This window comes from Dasypus novemcinctus, chromosome 2 (assembly GCF_030445035.2).
Source record: "Dasypus novemcinctus isolate mDasNov1 chromosome 2, mDasNov1.1.hap2, whole genome shotgun sequence".
In the NCBI taxonomy this organism is placed as follows: domain Eukaryota; kingdom Metazoa; phylum Chordata; class Mammalia; order Cingulata; family Dasypodidae; genus Dasypus; species Dasypus novemcinctus.
This window is the reverse complement of record NC_080674.1, coordinates 34,229,748-34,251,482: the sequence shown is the minus strand read 5'-3', so window position 1 is coordinate 34,251,482 and position 21,735 is coordinate 34,229,748. Positions and strand designations below refer to the sequence as shown.

At 37.9% G+C, this 21,735-nt stretch overlaps 1 protein-coding gene across 2 annotated transcripts in view; it reads right to left on the bottom strand.

Moving 5' to 3' along the window:
• Positions 1 to 21,735, bottom strand: part of CDH6 (cadherin 6) — a 132,647-nt gene that overhangs the window by 36,259 nt on the left and 74,653 nt on the right. The gene's annotated exons all lie outside the window — the stretch shown is intronic.

Sequence of the window (21,735 nt, the reverse complement as noted above, 5' to 3'; positions counted from 1 at the left end):
AGAGCAGGACATGATTTGTGTAATGTGATAAGCTAAGGAAACCACGATTACACAAAAAGAGCCACTGGGGAAAGTTTAACTCCCTATCGTCAAATTGTAATGACTAAAGAGAGCTCTTAGAAAGCTATTTCATTAACTCATGAGTAACTCAAGCAACCAATGTCACTGCCTATCAGCTCCTTGTTCCAGAATAGTCCATGGTCAGCAGTTGGGCAGAAGGTAGCACCAGAAGTCATAAGCATGGGCTTTGTTCATTCTCTTTCAATTACCAAATGTAAGACCAGAGCAGAGTCAATTAGCCTCTTTGTGTCAGGATCCTTATCAGTAAAACAAGGATAATAGCTACACGACAAAGACTGTCATGATGATCTAATTAAAGGACTTTATATAAATATTATATTAATCGCTGTGTAAACATGCAATAAAATCACAGTAAGCATCTTATCAATTATAAAACCCTTTCCAAATTTAAGATATTGTGATTATTAGCTCTTAGTTCATAATCATTACATTTTTGTGCCCTTATTTTGACTTTGAGAACTTTGTTTTGAGGACTCTGAAAACCCAATTTTACAAACACTTGGTATGTCTAAGGTAAAAGTTGTTATCCACAACCAGTATTATTCTACTCAGTGGCAACCACTGACTTTATAGTGATTTATTATATTCTGCATTCCACTAGATTATAGATTCTCCTTGGCCAGTTCTTTCATCACTTTCAATATGTAATTGTTGCACACTTAGTAGGTGAATACCATATCTGGTCAAAAGATTTATTCAGGTAAAAGTTATCAGAAACTTATGTTCAGCTGTCAGGAGAGACCATTTTGATGACTTATAGGACAAACACCCGAGACAATAAAAAGGGGCAGAAGACTTGCCAAACAAGAGTGTGAACAGGGATTGCTTTGCAGATCCCATTTCTCATTTACCAATATTTGAAAACGAGTGGGAAAATGTATCTCTCCACTAAGACATTGTCTGATAATAAAATAATTTAACCTCATCCCTCCCCCAAGTGCAATATCTGGCTCTTCCAGAAGCCTTTCCATGTTCTTCTTCTCACTGTCCTCCCCTTCTGCTGAACTCCCCTGGAGCCAGTTCTTTTCTCTATTCTTGAGGAAAAGAGGAAACGATAAGCCATCAGTGCCAGGGAAATCAGTGGTGACAACCAGACATTAGGAGTTTATTGAGCACTTAGATTTTAATTGGATTTTTTCTTTTGTGATGTCATTCATCATGGCCACTGTAAAAGACAGAAGTTAAAACAACAACAAATAAAAGGTTGTAGGCTGCCCGAGGCATGTTTTTACTAATTTCAGTTTAATGTGGCTCTTCCATTAAGTTTAATCATCTGGTTCACTTTTAATGGTTCACCATCAAGTAAAAATTATCCACTTCCCTCAGACAGTCACATCTCATCTGTGCCTGGTAGGACTTTTTATACTGTACCTGCAAGCATTTCATTCCAAAAGGAGCTCTTGGTCTTTTTCCTCTGTTGATACACATACACAATTTTTTAATGCAGCACCTTGGCAGATACAAGCAGGAATTTCTGGTTGTGGACTTGACACCACAGAAGGCATTATTAAAGTAGTGCCAGCATTTTTTTCCTGCTGGGTGCTGTGTGCCACTGGGGACATAGCATCTTTTACCTGCTGCAAGTGCTGACTACCAATATGATTTTTAATCAAACCTAGGTATAAAACTAATTGAGCAGATTTCAAGGGTTTATGAAGCTAGCTAATGCTACTTCATTCTGCTTCTTACTTGCATGTCACTGAAACTATCTGTGCTGATAACCAGACTGAATCTTTAAGCACATAATAGTTGAGACAGAAAACAGAGTCTAAACAAACACTTACCTTGCTGGTACACATAGGAAAGGCACCTACACCAGCCTAAAAGGAGCCTCAGGAAGAAAATGTGCTTTTTTTTTTTTTACTGAAGTGAAAAATTAAATTACAGCTAAAACACTTTGTACAGTGGTTTACACTGTGGTGTAAATATAATGCACAGTGTAGTGTAAATATAATGCATTTTTTGAGGAAATGTAGTGATTTCTAATCAGAGATGTCATAGGACAGAGAATAGTTGTGAAAAGATTCTGTTTGATGGGGATTGGAGTGGAAAAATGGCAGTTACAGCCAAGAGAAAACCCTGTGCTAAATATTCTTACTGTTATTTTAAATGGGGAAAATAAATTTATAATGAAGTTATGCTAAGTTGAGCCTTAACTGAATTAAATATATATGTGTATGTGTATAGATACATATATTTACAAAAATATATATGCACACACATATATTAATATATCTCTACATAATGCATGTACACACAATGTTAATAAATCTATTTAATTTTGTGAAGACTGTGAAGAGCTTGTTGGGTAGAGTTTATGTCAGGAAGAACTAGAACCTCTCTTGAATTACTTAGCAGGGATAAGGAATAGATTCTCTTTTAGAATTTATAGGAGTAAATAAAAAATATTTTAAAATAAAATTTCTCAATACGTATTTTAAGATGTCGTATCTGCAGGTTAATGATTTCGTATGAGTTAATGAATTTGTATATGATAATTATTATACAAATGGAAAAGTTGACGGCAGCATAGCATTGTGGCAGGGTGCTAATTGTCGCCCCACACCCATCTTCTGGTTCTTCCACAGCAGAGATGGTTTAGCTGGGCACATGTCTAATCGGTCTAATATATTTGAATGGGAAGGGTGCAACTCCAGTGTCACTCGCGTGGAAGGAATTTGCTTGCTTTGGACTTCTCTCTTTTCTGTTCCCACAGGCTGTAATGTAAATGAGGTGGTGGCATGACTGCTACCTGGCTGGAGAGGCCAGTGACCCCACTGGTGGCACAGCCACAAAATGGAAGGGATCTAGGTTCCAGGATAACCTCATGTCTGACCAGCCTGTAATGTGATAGAGAAATGTTCTCTTACTTGAGCCATAGTATTTTTGAGTTTGTGTTAAAGTCATTCTGCTTTTTCCCTAATTGAGTGTTTTTTGTAACCCCTGGACCAGCAGCACCAGCTGCCCTTGGGAACTAGTTAGAAGTCCAAATTCACCAGCCCCACCCATCACCAGAATCAGAAACAAAGGGGATGTTCCCCAGCATTCTGTGTTTGTGAGGTACTGGGGCTGGGTATTGAGCCCAGAACGTCATATGTGGGAAGCTGGTGCTCAATCACTGAGCCACATCAGCAGCCCCATTCTGTGTTTTAAGAAGCCCTCGAGGTGATGGGAAAGAAATGAGATTAAATTCATGCTGTGTACTAGCTGCATAACCTTGGGGAGGCTGGCTAACCTCTTGAAATTTCAGTTTCCTCATCCACGTATTGGAAAAAATAATGATACTTTGCTTATAGGTAGGCTGCTCTAAAAATGTAAGAACGTGTGTGAAAAGCCTAATAGAGGGTCTGGCTCAGAGAAAGTCTTTCATAAATTATTCTTGCATCATAAACAGGAAGTATTCAGAAGGTAGATTTTGCAGAGGGAAAGATTTGGGTATGAATTTGAACTTTCCTATTAATCAGCTAAAATAATTAAATGATCTTAGTCTTCATTCCATCATCCACAAGATGGAATAACTCATCATAATTAACTTTGTCCACTGTTTCTTCTTTTCTTGCCCCTTAAATGTTAGTATCCCTGAGGCCTGTGTTTAAAGCCCTTGTCTGTCTTTATTTCACATACTCTCACCAAATGAACTCATTCATCTGTTTTCAATTTTTCAACTATTAATACTATCCATGTGCTACTGACGCCCAAATTGATATATAACTTCAGGGTAGACCATTTTCTTGAGACCCAGAGAGTCCAGGATACAACTGCCTCTTGAACAAGTCTTTCAGCCAGCTCACACTCAGAACATCCTGACTCAGGTCATCACCAAAACCTGCTTCTACTCTTGCAAGTTCCATCTCTGTGAAGGCCACTAGGGAGTCATTCAGATCCTCCTTTCTGCCTCCATCACTAAGCCACCATGTCCTGCCAATTCCACCTTTTACATACATTCCGACTCACCCACTTTTCTCCAGTTCCAGTGCTGTCACCATGATCCAAGCAACCACCGTTTCCCATTGCTCTAATGCCGCAAGGCTTTCCAAACCCACATCCAGTCTTGCTTCCCTTTCAATTCATTTCCATTCTTTAACTATACCGTCTTCAGCAACAACTCCCACAATGCCACTCTTGTCTAATTAAATCCTTCAATATTTTCTCTCAACTGTTAGGATAAGGTCCCCATCCCCAAAGCCCACCACAGCCTCTGTGCCTATATTCAGTCTCATATATACCTCTCTTGACTTCTTGGAGTTTCTTGAAGTTACATAACCCTTTTTCATAGTCAGGCCTTCCTGCCTGTGGTCCCCTTGGCATAAAACTCTTTTGAAAATCTTTATCTGATTAATTCAACTCATATGTCAAGTCTCCTTAAACTTTGTCTCCTCAGGGAAGATGTCTCTAAGCCACTAGACTGTCAGATTTCCCTCTACACACTCTCAATGCATTTCTCACTTAGCTATCAGCATATTCTAGCTTTTGATAACTGGCTTACAGCTGCTTTTCTAGCTAGGTTGCAGGTTGCATAGAGAAAGGCACCAAATCTATCTGGTTAATCTCTGTATTCTCAGCACCCAATATGCTGGCATATTATAAATAATTAATAATTGTACAAAATAAATGAATGAAAGTTTTAAGGATTAGATTAGGTAAGCATCAATAATTAATTAAGATTTCTTGCACACAGGTCATCAATAAATCTGTGTCTTCTATACCCTTTCTCCTTAATTTTACTATAGCTTTATATGTAAGAATATACATTCTTAAAGTTGCCAGATAATTTAGCAGTTACTACCAAACACTAGGCACATGGTCTAACTTGAGGACTGCAATCTGAGGGAGGAATTCAAGCTATTGCTTCAGATCTGAAAAACTTTTGTTAATAACTAATTAAGCCTTAATGCAATAGTAAAATCAACTTGTATTGGATTTCTTGAAAAGATAGGACCAGTTAAATTTTTTTTCCTTATTTCTGCTCCCCCCACCCCCACTCAGATGTTTGCTTTCTGTGTCCATTAGCTGTGTGCTCTTCTGTTTCTGTTGTATTCTCATTAGGCAGCTCCAGGAGGCCTTCCTGGGACCTTCTGGAGTGGGAGAGAGGTGATCATTCTCTTGCTCCGCCTCAGCTCCCTAGTTCGCTGCATCTCATATTGTCTTTTCTCTGTGTCTCTTTTTTGTTGCGTCATCTTGCTATGTCAGCTCTCCATGTGGGCGGCTCCACTACTGGGTGGTCTGCCCTCCTGTGCGGAGTTGCACTCCTTGTGCTGTGCGGGGCGACACTCCTTGTGCACAACAGCACTCCACATAGGCCAGCTCACCACATGGGCCAGGAGGCCCTGGGTATCAAACCCTAGATCTCCTATATGGTAGGCAGAAGCTCTATCGATTAAGCCATATCCACTTCCTGGGACCAGTTAAATTTTAAGCACATTGTGTACTGGGCTAGAAGTCACCTGTTAAGGGTAAAGAATTTGCAAGATTTCACTGAATCATATTTTATAAAGCATCCTCATTACAGAAACTAATGGAGGAATAATAGAAAATCCTTCATTTCACTGAAAAATTGTTCCACAATAAAATAGTTTAACTGTACCAACCAAGAACATTTAAAAGCATTTCTTGGTCTGTATAATTGCATATGGCAATGAATAACAAACACCTAATATCTGCCTTCTACAACCATGTAATTTAAGATCAGAAATATGGACTCATACATACAAAAGATACAAAATAAAAGGAGAAATTAGTAATAGAATAACAAGGTAAGTGGAAAGCTGGATACAGCAGAGAATAAGGTGAATCAAGGACTTTGTAAACTCTTTGGTTTAGGAAGACTTCTTGTAGAAGCTTAGATTACTGATGGGAGAAAAATGACTTAGCAACCAGTAAATGCTGTGGTATGGCTTCAAGGCTCAGAGTGGGAGAAAATCCAAGGAGGCCTAGAATATGTGCTTGGGGTAATAAAAGCAATAAAGTAAACTAAAATAGAAATGATCTTTCCCTTCAGTTGCGAGTCACATATCTTCTTACAGGGCACTCAGTGTGCAAGGGAAGATGCCACTTCCTTATTTTTATTTTTTATAGTTTATCCTTCAAGCCCTAATCCCATGGAGTATTAGGAACTGAATTTTAGGTTGAATATCGAGTCCAATTCAGTAAAGTCTGCCTGACTCAATAATACTGTCTCTTTAAGCAACTCTTTGAGCTAAATGCCAATCTTTCTGCCTTCTACATTCTCCCTCTGCCCCCCCGTACAGTCCAGGATGACATCTGGGTGTACGAAGGAGAGAAACTTACATGGCCTGTGTCAACGGGGAATTTGAGGCCTTTGGAGCCAAGGAAAGCCCTCAAACTGCCTTCTGGCTCTTCTTATCTAAGTCAGTATCTCTCATCCATTACTTTCCTCCATGGATCTGTGGTTTTGCAGGTGGAATCACGATCTTAGCTCTCCAGGGCCTGAGGTAACTGTCGTCATCCTCCCACCCAGCTGGCATCACATCCCCCCCTGAAGTCTGGCTGTGATGCCTCCATCGTCCTTTTGTCCTTAGTAGGTATCATCTATTGGATCCTCTCCTCCTTTCTTTTTTCTAGAGAAGTCTAGGAAGACTCCTGAGAGTTAACCCTAACCCTAATCCTAACCCTAACCCTAACCCTAACCGTAACCGTATCCCTAACCTTCCTCTGTACTCACACATGACTGCCCCAAAGGGAAATGGGCAAAAAGCCACTCTGCTACACCTTTATCCACAACCTTCCTATTGTACATGTCTAAGGGCAGTTTAAATGAGCAGGAGTGTCTGTGTGTCTGACAGCCAGGAAAGTGAAATCCCTCTTTTACTTTGAAGAGCACCACACCACATGAGTTTTTGTGGAAGAAAGAGCTAATGCTTAAAACTGAAAAAATCAACAGAAGATGTTGAGGATGGGGTGGAAATATGGCCTGCAGCCCACAGCCGAGCACAAATGATGTTTAGTGACTATGTTTATAAATGGGTTAGCAAGCTTTATTCTACTTGATCAGGCCCATCTCTTGATATGTTAAATGGGCTCTAAAAGAATCTAGAAAATCTCTTTTTCTACGCTAAAACCCTAGAATATGTTGTCTTCATATTCATATTCTTTTACTATTACACCAGTCAGCCTTTTATAATGAGCAAAAAGATATATTCTTTTATTTGGTATGAAGGATTTCATTGATTTTTATAACAGTGAAAATATTTTATCTTTAAAGCATTCTCTTCTATAATTTGTCTTTTGGCAATTTGGTTGGGATTTTGACAAATAATAATAGCCAACATCTATTAAGCCAATACAATGGGCCAGGAAATGTGTTGAACTGTTTACATAGATTATATAATTTAACACTCATCATTCCTATTCCCTCTTAACAGATAAGGAAACTGAGGCATTATAGGTGGTAAGTAACTTCTCAGCATCACACTAACAAGAGTAGGATTTAAATCCAGACAGTCTGACCACAATCTATTTGAGAAAACAGATCCTTTTCTCTGGAATGTTATCATTCAGTTCTATGAACCTTCACTGAAGGTTTATTCTGTATCAAGCAGTCTTTCAAACAGAGTTACAAAAATCTATCTAATTCAGGGTTTCTGTCTCTCGGCACTATTGACATTTTGGTCTGGACAATTTTTTGTTATGGGAGGTTGTACTGTGCATGATAAGATGTTTAACAACATCCCTAGTCCCTGCCCACTAGATGCCACTATCACCCTCCCAAGTTGTGATGAGCAAAGCGTCTCTGGACATTGCCCCTGAAGGGCAAAATTGCCCCCAGTTGAGAACCACTGACCTAATTCCTTTTTTTTTTTTCCTTCCTTCCATCTTTCCTTCTACCCTTCTCTCCTTTCTTCATCCATCTATCCATCCATCCATCCAAGCATCCATTCATCTGTCCTTCCCGTTCTTCCATCTTTCTTCTCAATGTGCATCTTGTAGCTTTTAAAACACATGCAAACAATACCATAAGTCGTATTGTAGAGATTCCACAGAATCACACCCAATTCAGTTTTTTATCTTTGTTAGATTTTATAACCATGAAAGAGACCCTGTGTTATAAAGAAGGGAATTTTTTGACCAAGTGCTAAAAGCTAAAAACTGTAAAATCTAAATACAGGAGAAATGTATTAATTCCATTGACACTTTTTACACTCAATATCTTGAATTTAACATCAAAAGTACCAGACTAACCATTAAAAGAACAAAACTTTAGTGCTAGGGTGGTTGTGGTAGGTAGAATAATGTCCTCCACCCCCTCCCCTAAAACGTCCATGTCCTAATCCCAGAAACCTGTGAATATGTTATTTTACATGGCAAAAGGAATTTTGCAGATGAGATTAAGATAAGAGATCTTGAGATAGGGGGGCTATTCCAGATTATACAGGTGAGCCCAACATAATCACAAAGGTCCTTGTAAGGGAAAGAGAAGGCCGGGTCAGAGAAAATTGTGTAATGACACAAGCAGAGAGGAAGAGAGAGATCTGAAGATGCTATACTGCTGGCTTTGAAGATGGAGGAAGGGGCCATGAGCCAAAGAATGCAGGCAGCCTTAGAAGCTGGAAAAGGCAAGGAAATGGATTCTCCCTCAGAGCCTCTAGAAAGAACATAGCCCTGCAGACACCTTGATTTTAGCCCCATAAAAACTACTTTGAATGTCACACCTCCAGACTGTAACACAGTGTTGCTTTAAGCCACTTAAATATTGGTAATTTGTTACAGTGACAACAGGAAACTAAGGCAGTAGAGTGGTTCCTTTTCTTAGGAATTAAGGTGAACTGAAACTGAACATAGTCCTTCAAGATTTTGGGGAGAAAGGGAAGAAAAGTAACTTTTTTGGAGTACTTATTGTGTGCAAGGTACTGCAAGATTGCTTTGGGTGCTGTATCAGTTACTTCTCAAGACTCTAGTCGATATCCTTTATTTTTACCATTGCAACCCTTTTGAGGATACCAAAACCTGCTTGACTCCAAAGTCTGCACACTTTCTCACTAGAGTACATTGCCAAACCAACATTCCCTGCAATGGTTATAAATGTTTCTGGATTCATTGTATTTATTACATTAGACCCCAGGCAAAGTTGTTTGTAAGTTCTATTGGCACAAATTAAACAAAATGTAATAGATGAATGTTATTACTCGTTTGAAATTTATCAATTAAACTAATGCATTTTGGCTTATTAACTGCCTGAAGTTATTTCCTCAATAAGGCATTATTTATTGCCTTTTGCTTGTCTTTTGAAGCCCACGGTCCTTCTTGACTTGGCAGACTGAGGCATTTTGTCTCAGTTCCTGCTTAGTCTAACATTTTCATTTTCAAAAAGCCAGCGGTAAATCAAGCTGAGAGCCAGACACTCAGTCAAAACTTGATTTAGTAAGACACTGTAACTCACCAGATATAATCCTACTTTTTTCCTTACAATATAATCTTGTCAGCAATTGCCAAATCTAAGGACACATATATACATACATATACGCACTCACAGACAGACACACAAACACATTTTCTTTCTCTCTCTTGTCTTTCTCTCTTTCCCAATCTCTCCCTTTCTCTCTTTTTTACTCTGACATACACATTTTAGACAATTGTATAAGATAAATGCAGACATTCTCAATATGATTCAAGTGACAGAATGTTTTTCAAATGTGTTCCTCAATAGCTAATGGACTTCTTCCAAATTTCATTTTTCTCCAAAGGTCAAAATATATTGGATATAATATTCTCATGTTGACTTTTACTTGGGATCTGAAAAGCTAAAACAGTATCTTTAAAAACAAGCATCCTGCATGTGCTCAATAAATGATAATTAAATTGAAGTCAGTAACCTACTTTTACAGTCAAAAAGAAAATGACAAGCCCATTTATCAGTTTTTCTGGCTTGGGAACCAGCTTATAAGTTCTTAAAATATTTGAATAGATCTTTTATTTTTCTTTAAGAGAAACAGCCTTGAGACTCTTGCTGAAGAGACGTGTATTCTGTCTGGATGGCCAAACTGGGGAACATTTCCTTCCTGTGGTCTTGGTCCCGTGAACTAGCGAGCCTCTCTCCTCCAGTTCCAGCTCCTGCTCCTAAGCATCCATGCCACTGTTTCATTTTACACTCCATTTCTGAAATACTTTCTGCTACTTTATATCTTAGTAATGTAGTACAAGGGAAGACTATTAGACTGAATCCCATCAAAAGGTAGTATTCCAGTCCCAGCTTTGGTGCTCTGCTAGCAACAGGGCTGTGATCTTATAAGCCTTTTGAGACTCTCTTTCTTCATAAGCAAAAGGATTTAAATGTTCTCAACCTGAAGAGTGGTTATGCGGATATCTTGGTACACGTGAGAGCACTTTATAAACCATGAACTTGACCAAATGTGAGGAAATGAAATCGGTGTTCCTTATCTCATTACAAATTTTCTGCAATGAAAATATATTTTTAAAAGAAATTTGTGATGCCTTTTAGTCCTGCCAGGGCATGATTTCTATTATGTTGTGTTTTCTGTCCTGTCCCTTCCATCCTGCACCCTCCTCTTCTTTAGTTGCTACTTGATGGTTTGCATTGCAGTAACAACTCTGACAGCCACATTTTCATTTTAAAATTCAAGTAAGTCATGTCTAGACTGTTCAAAGGGAAATAAAATTCAATAAAGTATGGGCACTTGAGTTTGCCCAGGTCACTTAATTTTCCTGATTTGCTTTTAAAACTATATTTCCCTTTAAAAGGCAGGTGAATTGCAAACCTCCAAGGTCATACCTTTAATACAAGGTACATAGATTTTCCCTTTTATTCTTTTTATACAATATGTGTGATTGGGAGTATAGATAGAGCACTTAAGATATAAATGCACTAAAAAAGCAATTGCTTATAATCCATTCTGATGCACTTGATCCCTAAAGGGGTAATTGGCTTCTAGGAGTATTGCTCTTCTTTGGCAAAAAAAAAAAAAAAAAGAAGCCCAGGATTATAGGACAAATAAGGAAATTATCTTGAAACTTATGCCTTAGAATTTATGACAAAGAAACAATAAAACATGCCAAAGTTTTACTAACTATATTTTAATGCATTTGCATTTCCTCATTCATGTTTCTCTTCTGAATTCATTATAAAATTTTAAATTTTCATATATTCAGTATATAATTTTAAATTTTCTTATTAGTTTAATGCATGCACAACTGTGTTTTCAGTTTTTCTGGCTTGCACTAAGGATCCTTGGGTTTTCTCCTATACTATTTTAAAATAGTTGTGTCATTTTGATGTGAAAGTTCCAAAAGTGGGTTCCATGGAAAGACTTTCAGGATAAATTAAGTGTATTAGTTTATTAACTAATACATCCTGAAATATTAAGACTTCAGATTTTCAGGCACCAACACAACAACATAAAACACCATCAATGATATCATATGAAATCATACACGTCAATAAATTGTGAGGCAGTTTTTAGATAGTTTTGTTAAAAAGAGACTTTTGTGGTTATGCAGCTTAATCCAAGTAATACTCAGTAGTTCCCGTGTGCAAAATCTGTGCTAGATACTGCTGGGAATACAAAGATAAGTGAAACACAGAGTTTACAGGGATATAAGTATTTAAAGATCAAAATTCATCATCAAAGTACTAATTGACCCAATACAAAACAATATATACAATGTATCAAAGGTCAAATTTCAACCTTAAACAAGGAAGTTATTTTTCTCATAAAAGGTGAAAAAGTCAGATTAATTAAACAATTTAAGTCAAGAGTAATTCTCCCACCATAAAGCTTTGGCTCAGTAAAAAAAGGAGTATGACTTAAAAAAAAAACCACACACACACATAACCTACAATTGTAATTTGATAGAATTATCCTCCAAATAGAAGAGTCTTTTTTTTTTTTTGGAATTTTGAAATGCATTAAACTTTTTTATTGAAAAGAAACAAGACATAACAAGACTCTAATATTTCAAGGCAATTTAAATAATATAAACAACAAATTGCACTGCAAAGTGGTGTTGTTCTCAAATGAAACAATAGAAGGGGGTCTAAAAAAGTTAACAGGATCATCAAGCAATGTGTAAGTGTAGTGTGTATTTTATTTTTATTTTTGTTAGGATAATAAAGAAAACCTTATATTTTTACATAGTCTTAACACTCTGAATTGCTGTTGATGAGTCATATTTGTAGCTCCCTTAGCTGTTTTGGCACTATCCTCTGGCCCATAATATTTGACTCCACAGAAGACTACAAAGCATTAGGAGCATTACTACCTGTGCACCTTTTGCTTTTCCTTCTCTTCACATTCCTGCTCTTTGAAGGCACACTTGACAGCAAGGCACCTTCCCTCCTTATCCTGGTCTTCCCTTAGAACCTAACTGGCACAATGCCTTGCACATAATATGTGAGCACTGTTTTAATTGCCTCCTATTCAGCATTTTGGATTATGGGAATGTCCAAACACACGGCACCCAACACTGGACATATGGGTTTGACAATAGTTTATTAGTCACATATAGTCCCAGTCCGGGGAGGAGGACACCAACATGGGAAGGGCACTTGGGAATAGAATGAACCACCAGGACCTGTGGGAAGTAGGCTTTGTAGTAACAAGAGGGTGGGGTGGCCCTTGATTCCCATGGGAGGACTGATCAGCTTATTTGAATGATTCTGTGGGCTGGCAGGGAACTGAAACCTGCTACTCAGGGACAAGCAGGCACCACGCCTGGTCCCCTTGAAAAGGAGGGTTGTTTGGCTAGAGGACCTGATTTGTGGGAGGAGAGTGGGGAAGGGAGATTGTGGTTAGGCCATTTGAAGCCCTCCTGCTTTTACTAGATGTCAAGGCACCACAAAGCACTGGGCCTTAATTTTAGGTCTTACACCACAAATACTATGACCAGGCCCTATTCTGAGCCTTTTCTTTATATTAATCTATTCAGTCTTCACCTCAATAGTATTATTCTTCCCTTCATTTTAGAGTTGAAGAAATCGAGGCAGAGAGAAGTTAAATAACTTGCCCAGTATTATATAGGCAGGGACGTGCTCACACAGGCCTCCTACCCATGCTATTAATTTCAGGGTCTCCAGGGACTAATTGTCGCATGAATGAAAAGCATTTTCTCTCTGAATCTATTCTAAAAACACTGTCGCCTAGATAACTTACTTCTTCAACTGCTTTTTAAACTCCAATCTCCATTTCCTCTGGCCAGCATTAAATTCCACATCCAGGGTGATATTTCGAGCTTTTTTTATGGCCATATTACTACCCTCAAGTCGTCTGAAACACACAAGTCCATCTGAAATACTTATTCATATATTTCACATGTGTATATATTTTAATCTTTTAACATGCCTCTCTTTTCTTGTGAATATATAGTCTCTGTGAACTGAAAACTGGAAGAAACTATAAATATTTTCCCTGTGAAAGATTTTGGCATGCTGCTTTTCTTCTTATTCCAGGTATCATAATTTTCACTTTGATTCCTTACATTGGCCTTTGAGAATACTTGTTACTTTTACTTATTTATCAATAATAGCAATAAAAAAATCTCTTTCTTATTTCTCTTGTGGGGAATTCTGTACTTTCTTTCAAACTCTTGCTTAATTCCAGATGGAAATACAGGTTTGCCAAGAATATTGATACATTTAGCATGCTGATGAGGATTGCATTTCATTGTAAATTTAATAACTGACTACATAAGCGCTTGTGGGAAGGTGTGGTTTGCTACCAGAAGTCTGCATCCACACAAAAAACATTGTGGTCTTGAGGCACCAATGGCACATTAACATCTAAACAAAATCTTGATTTGATGGAGGTTATTAAAGACAGGATCCCTCACCAAAAAACTGGTTTTCATTTTCTGTTGAGAAGGGAGGTAGCGCATAAGTAAGACATCTGGATTTTGACTGGAGAGGTAAAGCCTCCAAAAAAGTTAGTTTTAAATCCTAGTTACAACTTTTTCTTGACTTCTCATGTTTAAAATAATATAGTGTTTCTATCACATTTCTCAGTGGGAAATGAAAAAATTCAGTGGTTTAAATATCTTTTGACCAATGATTACTAATATGTCATGGATTTATTATCTGATTTGTGAAATAAAAGCTAAAATGATAGAGATTTTGATTTTAGAAGAAACGTAAACTAGGATGTTTTTTACTTTGCGTATTTATATTCTGAGTCTTGTATGGAATACCCATAATATGACAAAAGATGAAGAACTTTGGCACAAAAAGTTATCAGTCCCCTGGCTTAATAATGGTAAAAACAAGTTAAGGTAATTTATAAATAAATGTCAATGCCTATGTAATAGATTCAAGGGGATATGCCCATAATCGAGTATGTAGCACCTTTATAACCTTCTGACAACCTCCAGTTCTGTTCAGGTTATTGCGGAGCTTGGAGGTAAAATAGCTTCAGTGGGAACCCAAAGGATCTGAACCCTTAACTCGTTTTTATTCACCTGGATCTCTCCGTTTTGTTCAACAAATTGCATTACAAGCAGAAGGTATAGGATTCCACAGCATAATGAAATGGAAGTTGGAGGATTCAAGACTGGGTCTCTGATTGGCTTTCTCTATTTTATTCTGCCTGTGCGATCTGGGCAGTAGAAGAGTTGCCTTTGGGTTAATGACCGAGATCAGACATGCTGATGTTCCTGCTTTCTGCAAACTACTGCGCATAGAGGGAAGTTTAAGAGTCAGAAAGAGAACTATTGTTATACAGGACGTTTTCTTAGCATCAGATAGCAAATTGAAGTTTTTCTCATTAAGAAAATGAAATCAGCTGGTCCATAGTGGGAACAAAATGAAGATTACTGCCAACAATGGCAGTTGGGAAGTTACTTCTCAAAATGTTTTTTAAAAAAGTGCATTCAGTGAGCAAGTGCATGCAGGCTCTCTTCAATACTCCAACCAGCAAAATAATAGAAAAAAAAGTTAAATGGCTAAGTATTAAATATGAATGATAAAGAAGAAAAATGTGCCCAAGGTACTTGTCCTGACTCGGGGAGAAAAGATTATTGCAGGCCATTGAACCAGAACAGAAGTTTAGAGAAGGTTATCAAGGGAAAAGAAAAGAAAAGACACTTTTTCATCATGATGACCAAAAAGATCATTAATTGCATATCTAATTCTAAAATGCTCACATATAACCATTTTGAGTATCACTGATGTGTTCTGGAAATGAAAATCAGGAAGAAAGTAAAAGGGATGTGCATAATAATGGAAACATTTGTATAGCTCTTTAAAATCAGTTCTTCCAAAAATGTTCTTTTCCTTCTTGGATTTCAAATAGTAGGTTCTCAGTAAATATTTATGTGATTGAGTAGAATACAACTACTGTTTTTCATTTGTGCCCCACAGTGGCTCTGTGAAGTCATGGGGCATACAGGAGGAAGGTTCTAACTGAGCAGTTAGGTGAGGTGGTGGCTTGGAGTTACGTATCCCAGAAAAACCTGTTCTTGTTCTTAGTCTATTCCTGTGGGTGTGAAATCACTGCAAATAGGAGCTTTAGTTAGTGTGGCCCTACTGAATCAGGATGGGTTTTAATCCTTTTTACTGGAAGCCTCATAGGGTAGTACACACACAGAAACCACAGGTGAAAACCAGAAGCTGGAAGTCAACGGAACCTGGAAAAGAAAAGATGAGACGCTACAATGTGCATTGCCGTGTGACGCAAAAGCCGAGGACCAAGGAAAGCCAGGCTCCAAATGCCACAGCTTTTGGGGAGAAAGCATGGTCATGCTGGCGCCCTGATTTTGGACTTCTCCTAGCCTCAAAACTGTGAGCCAATAAATTCCTGCAGTTTAAACCAACCTATTGTATGGTTTTGGTTTTAGCAGCAGGGAAGCTAAAATAGGTGGTCAAAAAATGGAGTCATTCTGCCAGCATCCCAGCAGTGTGCAAATTTGGGCTAAATACCTGACTACTCTGAGCTTCAGTTTCCTCATCTGTGAAATAAGGATATAAGTAGGACTGGTGCATTAGGGTCCCTGTGAGTCTCCGGTGAGCTAATACACTTCAAGCACTTAGCACAGTGTCTGGAACCATGTAACGACCAGTAAATGTTAGCTGTGATGATGCTTTAATCTGATGCTGCTATTTGAAGCAATAAGTGGTTAAGTGACTCTCTGAAGCACTATGCCTGACACACAGTGGGGGCTCAAAAATGAAATGATTAATTAGTGCCAGGAAGTATCTACTCTTTAGCCTATGCTGTTTTCAGAAAAACAATAACAGTAGGAGTAAAAGAAAGCAATATTTTAACAATAGCATCCTTTAAATGATCTTTCAGAATGAACACAATATTGCTTCAAGTTTACGGAATTTGAGCCATGTAAATACAGGAACAAATAATTGTTCATCCCTAATTTTAAATTTGTATATAGTTTAAGATTTTATTTTTTATGGGCCATTAAAACATTACTGTTTACTGTTTCTGAGAACAGTGGTTTTATTGAATTGGGTAGACACTTTTTTTAAAGACTCAAGAAAAGAGCTTATTAAGAAGACCTGCATAGTAGCTCCTCAAATACGACCCCAATTGTCATGATATTTTAAAGGAACACAGCATATCAACTTTTTGGGAACATCCTCAAAAAGAAAACCATCAGCAACTTTGTAAAAGCTAACATCAGAAAATATCTATGAAAATACAGCTTATCAAATTCCATAAAAATATACCTCCTGGTGTTACTACTAAAAATAGAGGATCTCTAAGGCTTCTAATGGAGATGAGTCTTATGTACACATTGTGTGGAAGGGGATAAGGACGTTGTGAAGAACAAAGTGGAGGAGACAAGGGAGTTAAGCTTTGCTATGGGCGGTTTAAAGATAAAGTACGAATCCTTTTGCCTAAAGTTAGGCGCAGTCTTGAGATTTTCAATCTATTCATCATTCCATTAATATTGATGCCTGCCATCTTCAGAAACGATGTTCTTTTCTCCCCAAACTTACTTTTAGATTATATACCAATCACCATCAAGGCATTGCTACATGATATAAAGCTGGCAGAGGGGCATGGGGATGTCTGAAAATGTGGAATGACAATGCTTTTCTCTTACTTTTCTGTTAAGTTTATGGAAGCTAAAGAAGCCAAGGTGGATTTGGTACGAAGTCAAATATTCATCTAGTTAGCTTTTGATAAGAACATATGCCTCTCTTCCTGGTTTCTCTGTCTGTACTAGTGACATTTCCACTCGCCTGGTTGTTTAGTCTTCAAAGCTCTGAACGGTTTTTTCTCCTCTGGCCTCTGCATCCAATTTAATTGGTAAGTCCTGGCAATTCCCCCTCTGCTGTGTGAGTTAACATTCTTCCTTTGAGATGTGGTTCAAATATCATCACCTCTTCTGGGAAGTTTTGCTGAATCCCCAAGTCTAGTTGGTTCCTTTCCTTTGTATTTCCCAACACTTTGTGGAAGCCCATTTTACATTTAACTGACCATATTTTGCTAATAACCACTGATAGTAATATTCTCCTTAGGCCGTGGCTGTCAAATTTTGCTACATATGGGTCTCATAAATAGTCAATTAAAAACCAATTAAATCAGAATCTCTGGGGCGATGAGATAGAGGCATGGTGTTTTTTGGGTGTTTTTTTTTTTAAAAATTTAAAGCAGTGCTTCTCAAGTTTTAATGTGTGTACAATTCACTCAGGGATCTTGTTAAAACGTAGATTCTGACTCAGTAGATCTGAGGGTAGATTCAAGATCCTGCATTTTCAATCAGCTCTGAGGTGATGCAGGTGCTGGTTATGCTAAAGCAGCTAAAAGTTGCCCCCAAATTGTCATATATTGTAGAAAAAAACCATATTCATTTCTATGTCTATGTGTTTATGTACATGTCCAGTACATCTATACCTATATCTTAAGCTCACAAACTCTTTACCAAACACAGGACTCCTTCTCATCCTTCTCATAAATTGTAATTTAGTTTGTCAGTGTTTCAGCTCTAACTGGCCATTACCATTTTTATTCTCATTATGTGCATTTCTTCCCAATCCTGACTTGCTCAGGTTCCTGGTTTTAAAGATGGATTTTCTGCTAGGTAGTGGAATCACAGATGGTGGAAGTGAGATGCATTATCAGTTAATCTCCATTTGGTATCTGGCCTTCATAAAAAGTTTGATGCCACATCTAACTTCATCCACATCTCTTTCCCTAAATTTCTTCTTTTGCTGGGCCCACACTCATTGACAAATGCTGACTTTTCATAACATTTTTTCATTCCTTCTAAAATGAGACAATAGAGGCTGTAGCCCGTGAATAAAAGCTATGTTCTACAAAACACAGCTTGAGGAATGGTACCGGTAACCAACCAAAGGTAGATGTTATGGAAGAAGGACTAGGACATGGGGCGACCTGCGTAATTCTTACAGGCAGTAAAACATAGTCCAATGCTGAGGGGCATTAAGAGCGGAAGAGAGGAAGGGTTGCAGCCATTGCTTATGCTTCGATTTTAAAGGATGAGTTTTCTACTCACTTCATTGCCACTCCAGCATCAAGCCTCCATCTTCTATTGATTCTCAGATGCACACAACCCTATTTTTCCCCTCCCTCTTACACATGGTAGTCCTTTCTCCACATAACCATTCTTACATTTTCCTTGCTCCACCACCATCACTGCCATCTCTATTGGCTTACTCCAAAATAATTGGAACAAATCAACTTAAATACAAATATAAGTAGAAGTTTAGTGTAAAAAAGCTCCTTCTTCTACTTTAAGTGCTATTTGCTCAATAGCAAGGCTTTATATCTCTGCATTATTTTTCTTCAGTTACTGCTTTATCCATTATATGTACCGATCAATCTCTTCAGCTTCAGGGTCCAAGGATAGGCTATAAGTAATTATTATGTAATAGGATTAATAGCATGATGAAAAGTTTTATGTGCCTTTTCCCATCTTTACATGTCAACCTAACTACAGCCAATGGTTCCCTGAGTGTGCACTGGGGCACCCTTTGGCGCAGCAGGCAACTCACTGGAGAGCCTTGAATTACACATATACACATTCTTTGATGTGGTAAATTTGTTAAAATTGATGAAAGAATAATATTATAATTATTCTATTAACTATAATCCATAGTTTACATTAAGGTTCACTGCTTGTGTTATACAGTCATATATTGTTGTTGTTGTTTTTAAACCATGAAATATTTAAAAATTTCTAGGGAAATACAGCAACATCTGCCAGATACCACGTGAACTACAGCTCAGGGTAGTTCACAGTTTCAACAGTAGGTGGCACCGCATTCCCTTCAATTGTGTATTTTTGACCGGGGTATCAAGGAATGCGCCCCCGTAAGGAGAGCAGCCCAGCACGAAAGAAAGTGCAGCCTGCCCAGGAATGGCGCCGCACACACAGAGAGCTGACACAACAAGATAACGCAACAAAAAGAAACACAGATTCCCGGTGCCGCTGATAAGGATAGAAGCGGTCACAGAAGAACACACAGTGAATGGACACAGAGAGCAGACAAATGGAGGGGGAAGGGGAGAGAAACAAAAAAAAAAAAAAAAAAAAAAAAAGCAAGTGCAGTGCAAAAATCAATGTGGAAAAGGAAACTGTGGGTGACAGTGTCTAATCTGAGAAGTTGTGAGGTGCACAATAAGCACACACATCCCATTAGTAACTGTGGTTAAGAATGAAATAAAAATATTGTCTTTACTTGCCAATTTATGTGCATTATGTTTTCAAATGGCTAAGAACTTGTTAAAACATAAATACTTATTAAGTTGTTTGGACCTGACTACTTCACACATGGAACTGTTAGGTATTTCTTTTGGCCCAAGAACAGTCTGAAGCACTAAGGGCACTGTGAACTGAAGAAGTTTTAGAACCTCTGTTACGGTTTAATCTTTTTATCCATTGATGACACACAAAATTCTAAAGACTGGCTTGAGAAAATGCTGCATTAACAGTGCAAGAACATATCTCCTACGCATTGATTTAGCCATGATTCAACTATGACATCTTCCATGATTACCCAGGACATTTTTCTCTAGTAGACAGTCTCTTTTATGTTTTATCTTCTAGGTGCTAAGGGAAGACATCAGGGAGGGGCAGATGATAGTGAGATAAGGAAATTTACCTAGCCCCAATAAAATATCCAAAGCCAACAATCAGGTCAAAGCTGTGGTTGTGAAGGGATTTTGCAATTGTTCTCTACATTTTCCACTCACTGAGAAATCTGTTAATTACCTCATTTTACTTTTGCAACTATATAAAAATCAATATTCCACTTCAATGCATTTTAGATTGATTTTATAGAGTGTATTCAGTGGGTTTTTCACCAATAATATTTGTTTTTGTGCACCTACTACGTGCCAGCTGCAGGCGTCTGTCTTAGCCTACACTCGCAACTCTATGCAGCAGGCAGTGCATGGTAGTTTTCTGGAATAAGAAACTAAAGTCTGAAAGGTTAATAACTTGCCCTGGGCCACAGAATTAGAACCTGGAATACCGCCACGCACTCTCAGATATGCTTAAGTCTACAACTTTACCCATTGGCAATATTACCAGCAACAATTATAATCGGAAAACTGATTTTCATGTGGTTCCATTCATTGCTGCTTCTAGTATCCTGAAATATCCTGGCCCTTTGAAAGTACATGGTATTTTTGATGTAAAATGCCATCACTATTTGAGAAGAAAAGCAGAAAAGAAAAGAAAAAGGGGTTTAATCATTTAGATACGGCACTTTTTAAAACTTAATCTATGACGATATTTGTATTGTAAAAAGTACTTTAAGGATTACAAGATTATTACTCGTTTTTTAAAACTCATCACCCTTTTAAGTTAGTGTTACTCAAGTTTCACAAAGAAAATAGAGTGAAGTACAAATAGGCGAACTGTCTTTCTTCAGTACTAAAACCGCACGTGAATTTCACAGCAAATACAGGTCCAGGTCCTTTGGCATCTATGTTGCTGTTCACCCCTTCACTGAATACTTCCTCTCCTATTTTATTCTGCATTAATAATTCACTTCCTTGGAACAATGCCTGGTTACCTCAGCCCAAGTCATGGATGGGATGGCTCCCCTTCAATTAAAGTGGTAAATACTTGAAGATAATAATTGTACATGGTTATTCAAGGATATTTGATTGCATATCGAAGTGTGAATGTGCAAGCCCTTGGAATTTGCAAAATTTATGTTATTTCCATGATATCCTAATGGAGCTGTTTTGAAATCGTAGCTGAAATCATAAACAGAGACAATTTACCATCCATATCATGTTCATTCCTGCTTTGTTTATGTCAATAATGTGTGACAATGATTTTTCCTGTCAATACCATCTTATGAAAGAGAACCTAAAAAGTACAAACCTACATGCCTGCTTTTTTTCTTTTCTCTTTGTAGTATGCAGATAATGAGAATGTAGCTGATAGAATTGCAGTGAAACTCCTGATGACAGTATTACCAAGCTCTATTTCCCTGACTCAGCTCCAGGAATCTGTAGGGGCTATAAAAAGCAATGCTTCCTCACTCTACTTTCTGGAGTCAATAAAATGGTCAGATGATATTTGGAAATAGCACCTTTATGAACCATTTTTTTTTTCTTTTATAATCCCTGCCACAATATATCATAAGATTTTGAGATGCCTGGCTCTTGCCAATTATCTGAGGCAACAAAACAGCAGCAGGCAGCGGCGAGGACCACCAAATCTAAGGCAGGGGTGGATTGTGAGAACAAAGAG